The sequence below is a fragment of the Scyliorhinus torazame genome, chromosome 18 (assembly GCF_047496885.1).
Source record: "Scyliorhinus torazame isolate Kashiwa2021f chromosome 18, sScyTor2.1, whole genome shotgun sequence".
Classification (NCBI taxonomy): Eukaryota; Metazoa; Chordata; class Chondrichthyes; order Carcharhiniformes; family Scyliorhinidae; genus Scyliorhinus; species Scyliorhinus torazame.
The window spans coordinates 142,351,050-142,368,002 of NC_092724.1; the positions used below are offsets into that span (position 1 = coordinate 142,351,050).

At 53.2% G+C, this 16,953-nt stretch overlaps 1 protein-coding gene across 1 annotated transcript in view; it reads right to left on the bottom strand.

Annotated features, from left to right (window-relative positions):
- LOC140395579 (uncharacterized) overlaps positions 1-15,087 on the bottom strand; it is a 53,573-nt gene extending 38,486 nt beyond the window's left edge. The window contains exon 1 of the mRNA XM_072483534.1: positions 14,961-15,087. The gene's annotated coding sequence lies outside the window, so the exon portion shown is untranslated. The remainder of the gene's footprint in view (positions 1-14,960) is intronic.
- Positions 15,088-16,953: the final 1,866 nt, after the last annotated feature.

Genomic DNA, 16,953 nt, shown 5'->3' on the forward strand with positions numbered 1-16,953 from the left:
GCCTTGGGTGACTGTTGGCGTGGAGTTTGCACTTTCTCCCAGTGTCTGCGTGAGTTTCCTCTGGGTGCTCTGGTTTCCCCCCACAGTTCAAAGATGTGCAGGTTAGGTGGGTTCTCCATGCTAAATTCCCCTTAAGTATCCAAAGATAGGCAGATTAGCTGGGCTTACCGGGATATTGAAGGGGAGTGAACCTGGGTAGAGTGCTCTTTCAGAGGGTTGGTGCAGACTCGATGGGCCAAATGGCCTGTTTCTGCACTGTAGAGATTCTATAGATTCTATTCTATGGATTTATTTCACAAGTAATGGGGACTTGCTTACAGGAGTGAGAACTTGACATTGGTACAACCACAACAGATGTTATTTGCTGAACAAGCCAAATCCCCGAAGGAAACTTGTCTTCTGATCAGAACCTTTTTTTTAATTTTGAAAACCAGTGTGATGAATGTAGAAATCTCAGATATATTGTATTATACATCTTTGGGGGTTAAAATTCTAGGTTATTGTGTGAATTACTGCTGCAGTAGTATTTTTAAAAATCCTGGTTTGCAAGACAGCTAGGCCTTTTGGGAGCCAGAGGTGCAATTAAGGCATCATAAAGGCTTGGGCTAAAATAATTTTGTTTGGATTAAGAGGGTCCCCTGTGGAGTAGTTCATTAGAGACATTTTGTAATTAATGGGAGGAGCTAGAGTACCAGACATTTTAGCAGAGAAGCAGAGATTTTTCAATTGTTTCCGGGAAGTCAAACTATGAAGTCAGTTTCTGAAGATTTTAGCGAGAGATCCTGCATTGTTCTGACATGGTCAGGTCTTTTCTTTAAACCAGTCAAAAGATCTCTCTTTCTCAAAGTGGAGTATCCAGACATACCTGTACAGCAAATATTCCTGAGTGCTAACTGTATTTAAAAGTGGATTGGGATCTGAGATGGTCCTACTGTTTGAATGGAAGTAAAGTTAGCAGTTAAGGGTTATTGCGTCACTGTATTGATAAGCGTTGTTCAAAGGGCAATTGTAAGCTATTTTCTTGTGTGATGTTAAAGATATATTTAACACTGTGTTAGTAATAAAGTTTGATTTAAAATACCATGCCCATATTTTGCGTGAAATCACTCCTGGAGCGAGGTATTCTTTCCTCACAGTCTAACAAAATTAAAAGAAAATATTAGGGTTTCTGTCCAGTACCCTAGCCATGTTGTAGTCTGGCCCAGGATCAGAATACCAAGAAGAAACTAGTGACCCAAGGAGCATAGAATCCCTGTAATACCTTCAAGATTTTAAAAATTAAAAGATTTATTAACCTGAATAAAAACTAAAGCACATAAGATTAAAGTTACACAGTCAAAAGAGTCTCACAAAACGTCCCCAGAAAAGTTCACTTATCGGAACACAAAAGTAAACATCTTTTGGCAACAGTCCCTTCTAGATTTGTACTCTAAAAATCCATTGATCTTACCCAAGACAAAGCTGCTTCCACTTCAGTAAAGGTAAACCACACAACTTATCACTCTCTGACTTCTGGTGGCGCTACATGAGGGGAAGACATGCATGAGGTGGCTCCCGCTGGAAACCTGACTATTTTTCACGGGTTTGTACCTTTCCAGAAAAATCCTGAGATTTTCTTGTGTACGGTTCTCTCTTCGCTGAGATGCCCAAGGGAGGCAGAGCCAAAAAAGAATTGGTCCAAATCTTGTCGACTGACTCTGAAGCCTCTCAGGGCACTACTGGAGATAAGATGGTGGAGTTAGCATCTTCTCCAACCACTCCACTAACGGCCGAAGCTCTCACCAAAATGTTGACGCTTGATAAACACCGACAAAACTTGCCGGTGGATCTTAAAAGGTCAATTGAAAAGGCCTTGACCTTCATTCATTTGGTTCTTGAAGCCACCAGCAAGACCATCAAAGCTCATAGAGCCACAAATAAGGACATGGTGATGGCTTTTTCGGACCATAGTGATTGGATCACCTCCCTGGAGTCCAACCTTGCTTTTTGGTAAAAGTTAACAAAACATTAACAACCATGCGGAATGACCTTGAGCCAGGATATTCGTATTGTGGGGTTACCAGAGGGGATCAAGTGCCGCACCTCTACTGAGTATTTCTCGGACATATGTTCCACAAGATGGTGGGTGAGGGTGTACTTACAGCCCCCCCCCCACCCAGAATTAGACCATGCTCATCACTCGTTTTGATCTAAGCCTCACCCTGGAGATCCTCCTCATACGGTGATCGCAAGATTTGAATTTCAAAGTGAAGTTTGTTCTCCGATGGGAGCATTGGGATTTCACTTGGGAATGCCACTCTATTCGGCTGTACCAGGACATGAGTGCAGACCTAGCTAAGAAAAGAGCCACTTTTAATAGAGTGAAATCCATCCTTTTCAACAGTGGAGTCAAGTTCGGGATGATCAACCCATTGATCGCCTTCGAGTATAATTCCGAGAAAAAGGTCACTTTTATTGACTCACCGGGAGGTCCTGACTCCTTTGATCAAAAGCACAAGTGCTCTGTTTAATTTGTTATATGGCTGTGTATGGCCGCTTTATATTTAGTTTTTTTTTCTTGTTCGTTGTTTGGGGTATTCTTAATGCTCTTGGTTATATTTGAGAGATTTATGCATTTACATTAACCTATTTTATTCCCTTTCTCTTTCTACTCTCTGGTTGGAGTCTCCCTGCTGACAAGGTTGTGTTAGTTAACGGGAGTGACATTGGAGCGTTTTTTGCAGCTCATAATAATAGTTTATAAAATTAGCTTAGAGTTTGTTTAGTTGCGTTTTGCCAATTGTAAGCTTTAAGTTGTTATTGTTTGCACCATTTCTTTCACTTTTGAGTGCAGTTATATTTTTATGGGTCAGATGAGGGGGGGCGGGAGGGGGGGATTAGGATAGATCCCTGGGGTTTTTTGCACCCAAATAACAGGGATTTCTCTTTTTTTTCTCAGGTTTATCGTGCATATTCCCACAGTGATTTTTTTCATTTTAGATAGGGCCCTCCTCCCTTCGGTAGACTGTGTGAAGTTTGCATATTCTTCCCACGTCGGCGTGGGTTTCCTCCGGGTGCTCCGGTTTTTTCCCACAGTCCAAAGATGTGCAGGTTAGGTGGATGCCGACCATGTATGAGTTTCTGGATATCTGCCCACCCCAAATGTCGAGATTCTAAGATGTATTGGGCTGGTGCAGGCTGGTAAGGCCTCTGGCCCGGGTGGCTTTCCGATCGAATTTTATATGACGTTTTTGGAAGAGCTCGCACCTTTGTTATTAGATATGTTTAATGACTCCCTATCCCATGGTCCATTGCCTCCGACCCTTACTCAAGTCTCTATTTTTTTTGCTCCTTAAGAGTGACAAAGACCTGACCGAGGGTGGCTCATACCGACCCATCTCGCTTTTAAACGCGATGTCAAGCTGCTCGCCAAGGGTCAAACAGGCTTTTTAAAGAGACGTCAATTATCAGCCAATATACATCACCTTTTAAATGTTATTCTTTCTCCCTCCCCCTGTACCTGAGCCAGAGGTGATTGTATAGCTCGACACTGAGAAAGCTTTTGACAGGGTGGAATGGGACTATTTATTTGAGATTCTCGGGAGATTTGGATTCAGCCATAAATTTGCCTCTTGAATCCGCTTGTTATATAATGCCCCCACAGCCAGCGTTCACACAAGCATTTTATATTCAGACTACTTCCTCTTGAATAGGGGCAAAAGGCAGGGCTGCCCACTTTTTCTAATTTTATTCGCTCTGGTAATAGAGGTAGGAATCTATAGCTTGAGGGCTTCTAGTTAATGGAGGAGTATTAATCGTGATGGGGTGGAACATCGGGTATCTCTTTATGCAGATTACCTACTTTTACATATTACAGACCAACTTCCCCCATCAGTGGCATAATGAAGACACTTAATGCCTTTGGCTCCTTCTCTGGCTATAAGTTAAATATTGGCAAGAGCGAATGTCTGCCAACCCCCATTTGGGAGATGAGTCCATTTAAGCACATTACCTTTTGCCTCTCTATTATAAATTTGTGTTACTTGGGGGTCAGGGTGGCCCACAATTAGGCCTCACTTCACAAATTGAATTACTCAACCCAATCAATCATGTCAAAACGGACCTACAGAGATGAAACAGCATTCCTCGTTGGCGGGCAGGATTCAAACAATAAAAATTAACATGCTTCCGAGCTTTTTAATTCTCTCAATGCCTCCCCATTTTCATGCCCAAACACTTTTTTATTAAGGTTAATGAATTGATATCTGCTTTTATTTGGGCAGGTAAGAATCCCAGAAGCTGCAGTGTTCTACTGCAGAGGGATGGGCGGACAGGGGGCTTGGCCCTCCCAAACTTATTGTTCAATTACTGGGCCGCTAATATCCAAATTATCTTATTATGGATCAGTGATCCCGATTCAATCTGGGGCCAGATGGAGGCTCGTTGTTGTCCTACATCCACTCTCCACATCAAAGTTACTGCACCATTGCCCTTTTCTCCCGCTAGATTCTCTTCGAACCAGGTGGTGGTGCCCTCTCTTCGAATCCGGAAACAATTTTGACAACATTTTAAACTCCTCTCCTTGTCTTCACTGCCTCCTGTCTGTAACAACCACCTTTTCGTATCTTCTGGGCTGGGCTCGGCATTTAATTTGTGGAAATTGAAGGGTCTTGAGCATTTTGGAGACCTGGTTGTGGAGGGGAGGTTTATCAGTTTCAGAGACTTAGCGGACAAATTTCAGCGACCCAACTCTAGTCTTTTTCGCTACTTTCAAGTTCGTGATTTCTCTCGTACAGCCATCCCTTCCTTTCCTGTTGCCTCACCTTTCCCTTTGATGATTCTACCCGTGGCTCAGCCTGGTAGGGGGTCTATCTCAGACCTATATGGCCAGATTCTCTTGTCTGATCCCTTCTCACTGAACGGGGTGAGGGCGAAGAGGTAGAGTGAACTGGGCACTATCCTCACTAGCGAGATATGGAGAGAGGCCCTTTACAGAGGCAACTCCATGTCCTCATGTGCCTGGTTGAGCCTAATTCAGTTTAAGGTGCTACGTAGGACGCACTTGACCAAGGCAGGGATGAGTGGGCTTTTTACAAATGTCAAGAACAGATCCGATCACTGTTCACTTACCCCAACTGGCCATTTGCATATGTTTTGGTTCTACCCCAGATTCGCCAACCTCTGGGCTTCCTATTTTAGCCCCATGTCCCGTTTGGAATTACTCCCATGTCCACTGGTAGCCATATTCGGGGTTTCAGATTAACCAGCAGTCACTTGGGGGTCAAGGCTGACGTAGTCGCCTTTGCCTCACTGATACTGCTCGGTTGGAGGTCTCCTATTCCGTCCAGTGCCTCTGGCTGGTTGGGAGACTTAATGTCCTTCTTGCACTGAGAGAAACTTAAATTCCCCATCAGGGGTGGAGTGGAGAGATTCTACCTGAGCTGCAACTGTTTATTTCCTTTTTTAATATCTAGACACTGTCAGTCATTTGGAGTTTTAAGTATAGTGTTTATATCATTTACTTTTTCTTTGTTTGTTAAAAATTCATTCTTGTGTTTTTATTGATTGTTATGTAAAACTTTAATAAACATTTTAAAGAATTTTCCCACTCCCTTCCATTCTGTTGTGGACATCCATGAAAATTCAGAAGACAAGCCCCTGCGAGAGCATGGACCTGATTACCGCTCACCAGCAGTCGAGATGACCACACTGGGGGCGTGGAGGCCAGTGCCCTGGCAGTGCCAACCCAGCAGACTGGCAGTGCCAACCTGGAAATGCTGACCTGGTGCACTCGCAGTGCCAGCCTGGCAGTGCCAATCTGTTGGTGGTGGTGGTGGGGTGGGGGCTTCACTTGAACTTAGAGATCGGTGTCCCGAACTCTGAAGGCCCCGCCTTGCCAGAGTGATGCAGCAAATCACCCCCCCCCCCCCCCCCGCCTGCATTTTTTTTCGACAAAGTTTCAGAAGATCTGGAGAGAAAACCTGGCTGAATCTCTGGGGAGAAACATGGCAGTTTTCAGTGACAATCAGACACTTTACTATTTTTGGAGAAAATTCCACTCAATGTCTATGATTGGATTAAAACAGAAGCTAAAATAAAGACAAACACAGAAAAAAGAGAAATAATACTTATGCTTCTAAAAAGCATGCAATTTTTATAATTACGGAAAAATTTGACATTCCAAAAATGTAGCTTTCAAGTGTTGGTGAGTGTTTAGCAGTGATTATGAACTGTTTCATTAAAAAACAAGAAACAGCTGATTCAACAAGGTCTGATTTTTGTCAAGGCTTTTAACACTGACACTAACCACATAAACGTGGTATTTTCATCAATCTTGCTTGCGAAGGAGATGAGTAGAAATTTCTTCTTTCAGAGGGATGTGCAAGTATTTAGAATGCTATGCTTCCAGAAGGCAGTGGAGGCAGGGGCATTGAATAGTCAAGGCTATGTTAGACATATTTCTGATGGAAAGGAGGGTCAAGAGGTATGTGGGGGGGGAGGGGGTGTTGGTCAGACAGGAAAGTGGATTTAAGGGGCGTCATTCTCCGACCCCCCGCCAGGTCGGAGAATGGCCGTTGGCCGCCGTGAATCCCGCCGCCGTCCCCGCCGAAGTCTCCGGTACCGGAGATTGGGCGGGGGCGGGAATCGGGCCGCGCCGGTTGGCGGGACCCCCCGCTGGATTCTCCGGCCCGGATGGGCCGAAGTCCCGCCCAGGAATTGCCTGTCCCGCCGACGTAAATCAAACCTGGTATTTACCGGCGGGACCAGGCGGCGTGGGCGGGCTCCGGGGTCCTGGGGGGGGGGGCGGGGTGATCTGACCTCGGGGGGTGCCCCCACGGTGGCCTGGCCCGCGATCGGGGCCCACCAATCCGCGGGCGGGCCTGTGCCGTGGGGGCACTCTTTCCCTTCCACCTCCGCTACGGCCTCCACCATGGCAGAGGCGGGAGAGACTCTCCCCACTGCGCATGCGCGGGAAACTGACAGCGGCCGCTGACGCTCCCGCGCATGCGCTGGGAAAATGACAGCGGCCGCTGACGCTCCCGCGCATGCGCCGCATTTCCGCGCCAGCTGGCGGGGCAACAAACGCCATTTCCGCCAGCTGGCGGGGCGGAAATCCCTCCGGCGTCGGCCTAGCCCCTCAATGTTGGGGCTAGGCCGCCAAAGATGCGGAGACTTCCGCACCTTTTTGCCGGCGCGATGCCCGTCTGATTGGCGCCGGCTTTGGCGCCAGTCAGCGGGCATCCCGCCGTTGGGGGAGAATTTCGCCCAAGGCCACATTCGGAGCAGACTTGAGGGGCCGAATGGCCTACTCCTGGGGCGAAATTCTCCGTTATCGGCGGAAAGTCCGCCGATGGGCGCAAATCCCACTTGCGTCAGGTCATAAAAATGGGCCGTTAGTCTCCGGCCCGAAATGGGCTAGCAGCGACGTAACGGGATCCGCGCTTGCGCAGTGGTTCACGCCGTGCAGCGTCATACGCGCTGCACGGCGTGACGGCTCATAAGGCCGCGCTGCTCCCCCCCACCCGACCAGAACACCCGACCGCAACACCCGACTGGATGGCTGGCCGTCGCTCAGCCCCGAGGTTCGAGTCACGCGATGTGGAGGCGCTCCTGGATGCGGTGGAGCAGAGGAGGGATGCCCTGTATCCCGGGCACGGCCGCAGAGTTGCCCCACGCCACAGCCGGCGTCTGTGGAGGGAAGTGGCAGAGGCCGTCACCGCTGTGGCCCTGACACCACGGACAGGCACCCAGTGCCACAAGAAGGTGAACGACCTCGTCAGAGCAGGCAGGGTGAGCCTCCCCCATATCCCCCCTCCCCCATATCCCCCCTCCCCCATATCCCCCCCTCCCCCATATCCCCCTCCCCCATATCCCCCCTCCCCCATATCCCCCCCTCCCCCATATCCCCCCTCCCCCATATCCCTCCCCCTCCCCCATATCCCCCCCATATCTCCCCTCCCCATATCCCCCCTCCCCCATATCCCCCCTCCCCCATATCCCCCCCTCCCCCATATCCCCCCCATCCCCATATCCCCTATATCCCCAAGTGAATCCAGCCCTAACCTTAACCTCTGCAATGCACGCGCAACCGATGGCGTGCATTCATATACCTGCCTAACACTGTTGCCTTTTACCCCTGCCACCCCCCCCCCCCCCCCCACAGGAGAAGCGCGCACACAACAATAGGGAGCATGTGAGGACTGGAGGAGGGCCCGCTGATGAGAGGCCACTGACCATACATGAGGAAAGGGCCCTGGAACTGGCTGGCGGACCTGAGGACCGGGAGGTTGCTGATGCAGAGGTCGGGGGCCCACGAGCAAGTGAGCCACCAACAGCCCGTCCCCATATCCCCCCTCCCCTATATCCCCCTCCCCCGTATCACCTGATCACTGCCTGATGTCTCACCATGCATGCTTCATTGTGTACCGCAGGACCAAACGTCCAGGCACCCATCCCCGCAGATGCACACCGCCCGCAGGATGCCCCTCGGAGACCACAGGAGACGGAGAGACCCGCACCCTCCAGCATGCGACGCCCGCAGGATGCCCCTCGGAGACCACGGGAGACGGAGAGACCCGGACCCTCCAGCATGCGACGCCCGCAGGATGCCCCTCGGAGACCACGGGAGACGCAGAGACCCGGACCCTCCAGCATGCGACGCCCGCTGGATGCCCCTCGGAGACCACGGGAGACGGAGAGACCCGGACCCTCCAGCATGCGACGCCCGCAGGATGCCCCTCGGAGACCACGGGAGACGCAGAGACCCGGACCCTCCAGCATGCGACGCCCGCAGGATGCCCCTCGGAGACCACGGGAGACGGAGAGACCCGGACCCTCCAGCATGCGACGCCCGCAGGATGCCCCTCGCACACCACGGGAGACGGAGAGACCTGGAGCAACAGGGAGACGACACCCCCGTCACGTGCGGGAGCGACCACCCAGCGATGAGGGGGGCAGCCACAGGCCCCCGTCACATCCGAGCCAGGACACCACTACCCAGGACACCCCTACCCGGGACACCACTACCCAGGACACCCCTACCCGGGACACCACTACCCAGGACACCCCTACCCGGGACAGCACTACCCGGGACACCACTACCCGGGACACCACTACCCAGGACACCCCTACCCGGGACAGCACTACCCGGGACAGCACTACCCAGGACACCCCTACCCGGGAAGACGAAATACCGGACAGTGACTCAGAGTGGATGGGTGGAGACGAACCCCCACCCCAAAGTGCCATGGACTCAGAGTGGGACGAAGAGCACGACACAACGCCACTACTGTCACCAACACCCTCCACCATCGCAGAAACACTCACCACGGTTGGGCACTTTAGTGATGAGGCGTCTGGTACACTCACTGGTGCGCACAACACAGCCGTCCCGGTACAGCAGGTGGAGGTAGGAGCAGCAGAGGCACCGGGCGGTCGGAGGGCAGCCCAGGCCAAGCGAACATCTGCCGCCCAGATGGATCCCGGGTTCCTGCAGTTACCACACCCACACATAGATCCGATGCAACCACCGACACGGAGACGAGCGAATAGGGTGACGGGTGGCTTGCGGCGGCTGCGGTCGCAGGTGGAGGAGTCCACCCGCGTCCAGGAGCTGGGAGTGGTCCCGGTCATGCGTGCCACCCAGGCTGACACCGCACGGGTGGCGTCCGCGGTGGAGGCAATGGGTGCGACGGTGTCAGACATGGGGAACGGTTTGCGAGGCCTGGGGCCTTCCGTGCAGGCGGCGTCTGTGGCCCAGGAAATGGCTGCCCTCTCACAGGAGGCCATGAGCCAGTGCCAGCGCCAGATGGCAGAGGCGCTCAACGCCATAGCCCAGTCTCAGCAGGCCATGGCCCAGTCTCAGCAGGCCATAGCCCAGTCTCTGCAGGCCATGGCCCAGTCTCTGCAGGCCATGGCCCAGTCTCTGCAGGCCATGGCCCAGTCTCAGCAGGCCATCGCTGAGGGCATCGGCGCCAGTGGCCATGTGCGAGCCGGCGTCGCACTGTCACAGACAGGGTTTGACAACCCCCTGGGCTCCATGGCTGCAAACCTGCAGACCCCTGTCGATACCAGCACAGGCCTCCAGGACTGGCAGCGCCAGATGTCGGGGGCGCGTCGGATGGCCAGTCCGTTCGCATCCCCCACCCATGTAGAGGCCTGGGGGCCATCGGGCACCCCGAGGGAGGAGGAGGTGGTGTGGTCCGTCCCGGCTCCCTCTGTAGGGGAGGTCCCGGTACACCGCGACACCTCGGACTCCCCCCCTTCCGTCCCAGGTGCATCGGGTGGGCAACGGGCAGGACAGGCTGGCAGCTCGCCATCCCAGTCGCCCGGGCCGCAGCCTAGCCCATCTAGGCCAGGACGCCCCAGGAAACGGCCGCCAAAGGGATCCAGTGTCAGAGGGCAGGAATCACAGGAGTCCACCTCCAGTTCTGCTGTACCGTCTGGGGAACCACGTAGACGTAGTCAAAGGGCCCGTAAGGCCAAACAATTAGACACTGAGTAAGTTGGCACGGGTGCAGGGCACAGATGAGTTTTAGGGGCTAGGGCTCGTGCATGAACTCCTTTGGTTATTAAAGTCAATGTTACACCTACCGAAGCTGCCTTTGTGCTCTGTCCAAAGTGTGCGGGCGTATCATGTACGTTGAGCGCAAGTGTGTGTGCGACGGGTGGTCTTACCTCAGCCCCAGGTGAGTCTGCCCCCTTCCCCCTGGGCCGCTATCAACATCCCCCGGGCAGAGGACGGGACCGTGCGCTGCAGTGTCACAGCCGCATGCAGGGATGGTACGGGTGGATGGTGGTACTGTGGCCATGGGTCAGACATAGTCCAACGATGTAGAGCCAGGAGCTCATCGGAGGGCGGGTTGTCATCATCCTCCATGGCCTGCGATAGACACGCGTCCACCGGCAACTGGGTGAGCCCGGCCCGTTGTGCCGCCGGTGGATCGGCAATTGGGGGGGGGGTGGTGTGCATGCGGGTGGGGTGTGTGGGGTTGGGGAGGGGGGTGAGGGTGCTGGGTGGGTGGATGGGTGGGGGGTGTGGGTGGTCGGCTGTTGCCATGGTGTGCGGTCTGTGGCCATACTACCCGATTCCCACGCCCATCTAGTCAGTGAAGCGGGCGTCTATCAGTCTGTCCCGTGCCCGCTGGGCCAGCCGGTAACGGTGGACAGCCACTCGCCTGTGTCTACCCCGTCTGCCCTGACCATTGCCCCCATCCCCCTCATCTGGGGAGGACTGCGCCTCTTCCTGCTGCTCCTCCACTCCGCCCTCCTCTGCCTGCGGCACATCGCCCCTCTGCTGGGCTATGTTGTGCAGGACGCAGCACACCACAATGATGCAGCCGACCCTATCTGACCGATACTGGAGGGCGCCCCCAGAGAGGTCCAGGCACCTGAAACGCATCTTCAGCACGCCAAAGCACCTCTCGATCACTCCCCTCGTCGCTACATGGGCATCATTGTAGCGGTTCTCCGCCTCATTGCGTGGCCTCCGTATAGGCGTCATCAGCCACGATCGCAATGGGTAGCCCCTGTCGCCCAGCAACCAGCCCCTCAGCCGGGGATGGCGTCCCTCGTACATGCCGGGGATGGATGACCGCGACAACACGACTGAGTCGTGTACACTGCCTGGGTGACGGGCGCAGACGTGCAGGATCATCATGCGGTGGTCGCAGACCACCTGTACGTTCATCGAATAGGTCCCCTTCCTATTAGTGAACACGGCCCTGTTATCTGCAGGTGGCCGCACGGCGACGTGCATCCCATCGATCGCGCCCTGGACCATGGGGAACCCGGCAACGGCAGAGAAGCCCACGGCCCGGGCATCTTGGCTGGCCCCGTCCACGGGGAAGCGGATGTAGCGGTGCGCCATGGCATAAAGGGCATCTGTCACTGCCCGGATGCACCGATGTCTGCGATATGCCGGACAGGTCCCCACTCGGTGCCTGGAATGACCCCGTTGCATAAAAGTTCAGGGCCACCGTAACCTTGACGGACACGGGGAGAGGGTGTCCCCCGCCAGTGCCACGCGGTGACAGGTGTGCCAGCAGGTGGCAGATGTGTGCCACGGTTTCCCGCCTCATCCGGAGTCTCCTCCTGCATTCCCGGTCCGTGAGGTCCTGGTATGACTGCCGGGGCCGGTACACACGGGGCGCCCTCGGGTGCCTCCGTTGCCGTGGGGCCGCGACGTCCTCCTCCCCCTCCTCGTCCTGTCGGTCAGGTGTCCCTCCAGCCTGGGCGGCTGCCGCCTGCCCCTCTGCGGCAGCCTGCGCCGCCTCTCTGGCACGCTCCTCCTCCTCATCCAGGGCAACATAGACATGAGCGGCTGCCACCACGGCGGCCAACATCGCTGGATGGTCTGAAAACATGACGGCCTGGTGGGGGGGAGGGGAACGACGACATGTCATCATTGCCCATATCCCCTCCTCCCCCCAGCCAGGTGGCATGGACCGCATGGGTCCAACTGTTGGAGGCTGGCACCTGGCCAGGTGGACCAACTCATTTGCCCTCCCATCACCCACCCCGGCACGGACCCCCCCCCAACCTCCACCCCGGCACGGACCCCCCCCAACCTCCACCCCAGCACGGACCCCCTCCCCAACATCCACCCCGGCACGGACCCCCTCCCCAACCTCCACCCCAGCACGGACCCCCCCCAACCTCCACCCCGGCACGGACCCCCCCAACCCCCAACCTCCACCCCAGCACGGACCCCCCCCAACCTCCACCCTGGCACAGACCCCCCCCCCAACCCCCAACCTCCACCCCAGCACGGACCCCCCCCAACCTCCACCCCGGCACGGACCCCCTCCCCAACATCCACCCCAGCACGGACCCCCCCCCCAACCTCCACCCCGGCACGGATCCCCCCCCAACCTCCACCCCGGCACGGACCCCCCCCCAACCCCCAACCTCCACCCCGGCACGGACCCCCTCCCCAACCTCCACCCCAGCACGGACCCCCCCCCCCCCAACCTCCACCCCGGCACGGACCCCCCCCAACCCCCAACCTCCACCCCGGCACGGACCCCCCCCAACCTCCACCCCAGCACGGACCCCCTCCCGGCACTCCCCCGGAGCCCAGCCTACTCTAACCACCCCCCCCCCCCCCCCCCCCCGCCGCACACACACACACACAAGCCGAGACACACCTCTCCTCACGCAATCAGTCTGCGGCCACGCCATGTCCTGCCCAGAGCCAACCCCCCAGGCCGTCACTCACCTCCTCGCTGGTCGGCGTGAGCCTGGAGCACCGGGTCACGCCGATGAAAAGGAGGTCTGATTCACGTCGACGTGAACGGTCATCACGTCGACGGGACTTCGGCCCATCCGGAAGGGAGAATATCGGCAGGCCGAAAATCGGCTGCCTTGCGCAGACCCGTGACATTCTCCGCGGCAGCGGCGCCATTAACGCCCCGCCGACTTTTCTCCCTTCGGAGACTTCGGCGGGGGCGGGATTCACGGCGGCCAACGGCCATTCTCCGACCCGGCGGGGGGTCGGAGAATGACGCCCCTGTTCTTCCTTCTTATGTTATGTTCAATGGAGGTTTCACTCTGTGAGGACTAAGGGGATCTGTAAACTCAGTGTAAGCAACTTTCAGATTTCTGCATTATCCTGTGAATGTATGAACTCCTGAAGTTGCTGACAGCAGAGAAACAACAGGGAATGTTGACTGTTTCTGAGTCACATAACAAAATCTGGGCCTATGATTTGATTAATTTAACATGCTGACGTGGCATCACTGGTAAGTGGGTTTAGCTATTAAATGAAAGGTTGGTATATCAAGGCCACGCATGGACACAGCTTAATATTTGCATAAGCAAGTAAGCAAAAGGTTACCGGGGTAGGCAGGAGTCTGGAATTGCGGTGACAATCAGATCAGTTGTGACTTTACTGAAGGGCAGAGTAGGTTCGAGTGGCCTACTCCTGCTCCTAATTCATATGCTCGCAAATTTATTTGTCGCTCATGGTGGGCATCATTGGCAAGCCGAACATTTATGGCCCAACATTTACAGATTACTGGTTTACTTCACTTGTGAGTTGCTGGTCGGTGCTACATCTAACAGGAGGACGTGTCAGATTGTACATTTGATAGCAATAAAATATCAAACTCCACCGAACCAGGAATGTAAATCCTGTTAGTGCCATTGGGTCACTACACTTGCTAACTCTATCTCAGCACCACAAGCAGAATGTAAATAACAAAAACAGAAAATACTGGGCAATCTCAGCAGTGCTGACGGCATCTTTGGAGAGAGAAGGGAGCTAACGTTTCTAGTCTGGATGACTCTTTGTCAAATAAATATCCCACCTCCCATATATATCCCACCCCCCAGCAGTGCTTGCCCAGTTCAACAAAACACAAAAAATAAATATTCAAATATAATTGATCGCCTCAGCATTCTGTGTCTGTTTTTTTCACTCCTTTGCCCTTGTGCCTTGCCAATGTAACTAAATATAAAATATACTAAACATTCCCTCACCATTGTTTCCCCCTTACCCCACCTCATTAGAGCCATCTGTCCTTTGACACTTTGCTCAACTTTGTTGTGCCGTTCACACGTTCTAAACTCGTTACGTGCCACTATCAGCACCCTTCTTAGCCTTAATCACCCCCATTTATATCCCTTTTGTCCTGTCCATGAAAATCCCCACCTATAGCTGGCCCCCTATTCCCCCCCCCCCCCCACCCCAGTATAAATCGGACCCCATTTCCAGCTCTTTGACAGTCATCCAGACTCCAAACGGTAGCTCCCTCCTCTCTCCACTGTCAGACCTGCAGAGGTTGTCCAGTATTTTGTTTTTGTCACTGAATATTTTCAGAGAAGTGGGACCAGCACTCTTGCAGCCTCTGCTCATTTGACTCCCGCCCAGCTCTGAGCCAAGGCGGACGCGGGCCCCATTGTGGTTTCCCTGTCACAGGGGCCAGACTGGGAGAGGGGGGTGGGTGGTGTCCGGCTGGAGCGAGGGATCTCTTGCTTACCTGGCGCCAGTGTCCCGATCTCAGCCCACACCACAGTGAGGAGCAAGCGGCCCGCTGGGCGGGAGGATAGGATGATGATCTAACGCAAACAAAAAAAGAAGAGAGAAAACGAAACTAATGGTGTTGGCTTCCTGCCTCTACAGGCGAGACCGTGTCTTGTTGGTCAAAAGTGGAGGCCGCGGGAAGTTCAATCTTATCACCCGCCAGCCAGCTTGCTGGCCCGACTGAGTAACTCACTGCCAGCTCCACGACTGGACAATTGGCAGAAAATATTGCCAAACCAAAAGAATTTCAGGCTCACGAGGCAGGATGTGTTATCATTTTGTTCCAAAACTGGATGTTTTTAGAAAACCATTGATGAAGGTCTGGTTGTTGAAAAAAAAAACAGCACATGATGTGACCTTGAAATGTACCTGGCAGAAATGTCCCAAGATCGTGATTTTTTTTAAACAGAATCTTGTTAGAACATCTGGCCAGTTAACTTTGATGTTGACCATTGCCTGCGCACTGGCATTAAGCTGAATTCAAAGGTAAAAGTTGGTTAACTTTCCAAATCCATGGGGCAGCACGGTGGCGCAGTGGGTTAGCACCGCTGCCTCACGGCGCCGAGGTCTCAGGTTCGATCTGGGGTCACTGTCCGTGTGGAGTTTGCACATTCTCCCCGTGTTTACGTGGGTTTCGCCCCCACAACCCAAAGATGTGCAGGCTAGGCGGATTGGCCCGTGCTAAACTGCCCCTTAATTGGAAAAAGATTAATTGGGTACTCTAAATTTCTTTTTTTTTAACTGTCCAAATCCACGTTAGCGCTGCTGCTTCACGGCGCCGAGGACCCGGGTTTGATCCCAGCCCCGGGTCACTGTCCGTATGGAGTTTACACATTCTCCCCCTGTCTGCGTGGGTCTCACCCCCACAACCCAAAAAGATGCGCAGGGTAGGTGGATTGGCCACGCTAAATTCTATCGGCTCGTCTCAGAGTTACTTTTGAGGGAACAGACTATTTGTTTGACGTGCTGGGAGAGGCGGACTCTTTTGTTAAAAGACGCAAGGTGGGCCTTTGGCTCTGTTGACAGGCATGTTGTATTGTTACATTCTTGGGGTATCATGTTTGTTATAGAGTTATAGTTCATAATTAGAATAGAGGTTTTACACTATGTCAGTTCTGTTTGTTGTATTAATATATATATATATATATTTGCCTTTCAGTGCGTAAATTAAATGGTATTTTGTTGTTATATCCACTTTTCTTTCTCTGGTTGGGGGGTCTCCCTGCTAATTAACAGGAGCGTTTTGGAGGGTTCGCTGCAGCTAATTATAGAGGTTTTTTTTGGTAATGAGCTGAGAGTTTTTGTTTTGTCTGGGTTTAGGAGATGTAGGCTTCAGTAGGAGGGTAAGTTTTTGTTTGCCTCACTCCTATTTGTATTCGTACTTGGGAGTGGTCGTATTCAATGGCGTTGGGGGAAGGGGTGGTGGGGGTAGTTTGCTGACGGTGTCTGTTGATTTTTTTGTCCAGTCTTTTGACTTGGTTTGGTAGCCATTTTGGGTGGATCTTTTTGCTTTACCTTTTAAGTAGTCATGTGAGCGTGCCTTTAAGAAATGGATGTTTAAGCAATGCACCTTTAAGAAATGCAGTGATGTCAGAGAGTGGGTGGAGCTTGGTTTTAGTTCAGCCATTTTGCAGTTTAGTTTCAGTTTGAAAAGAGCTTGGAGTGTGTCTGTGTTTGCAGTGAGCTGGATCTGCTGTGATCTCTGCCATGAAAGACTATCTCTGGATCATTTGGGTGATTTAAACTCATAATAGTAAAGCCTTTAACCTGATGTGTTTCTGTTTAAAGGTGTTAAGTCTCATGTGTGTTGAAAGGAATAACTGAAGGATTATTTAGTGTTGTAATATTTTCGGGGTTATCTTTGAAGTAAGGGGTTTTAAGAGATCCAATGTTTATTTAAGAGGTTAAGTTGAGTTCATGGAATAAACATTGTTTTGTGTTTAAAAACC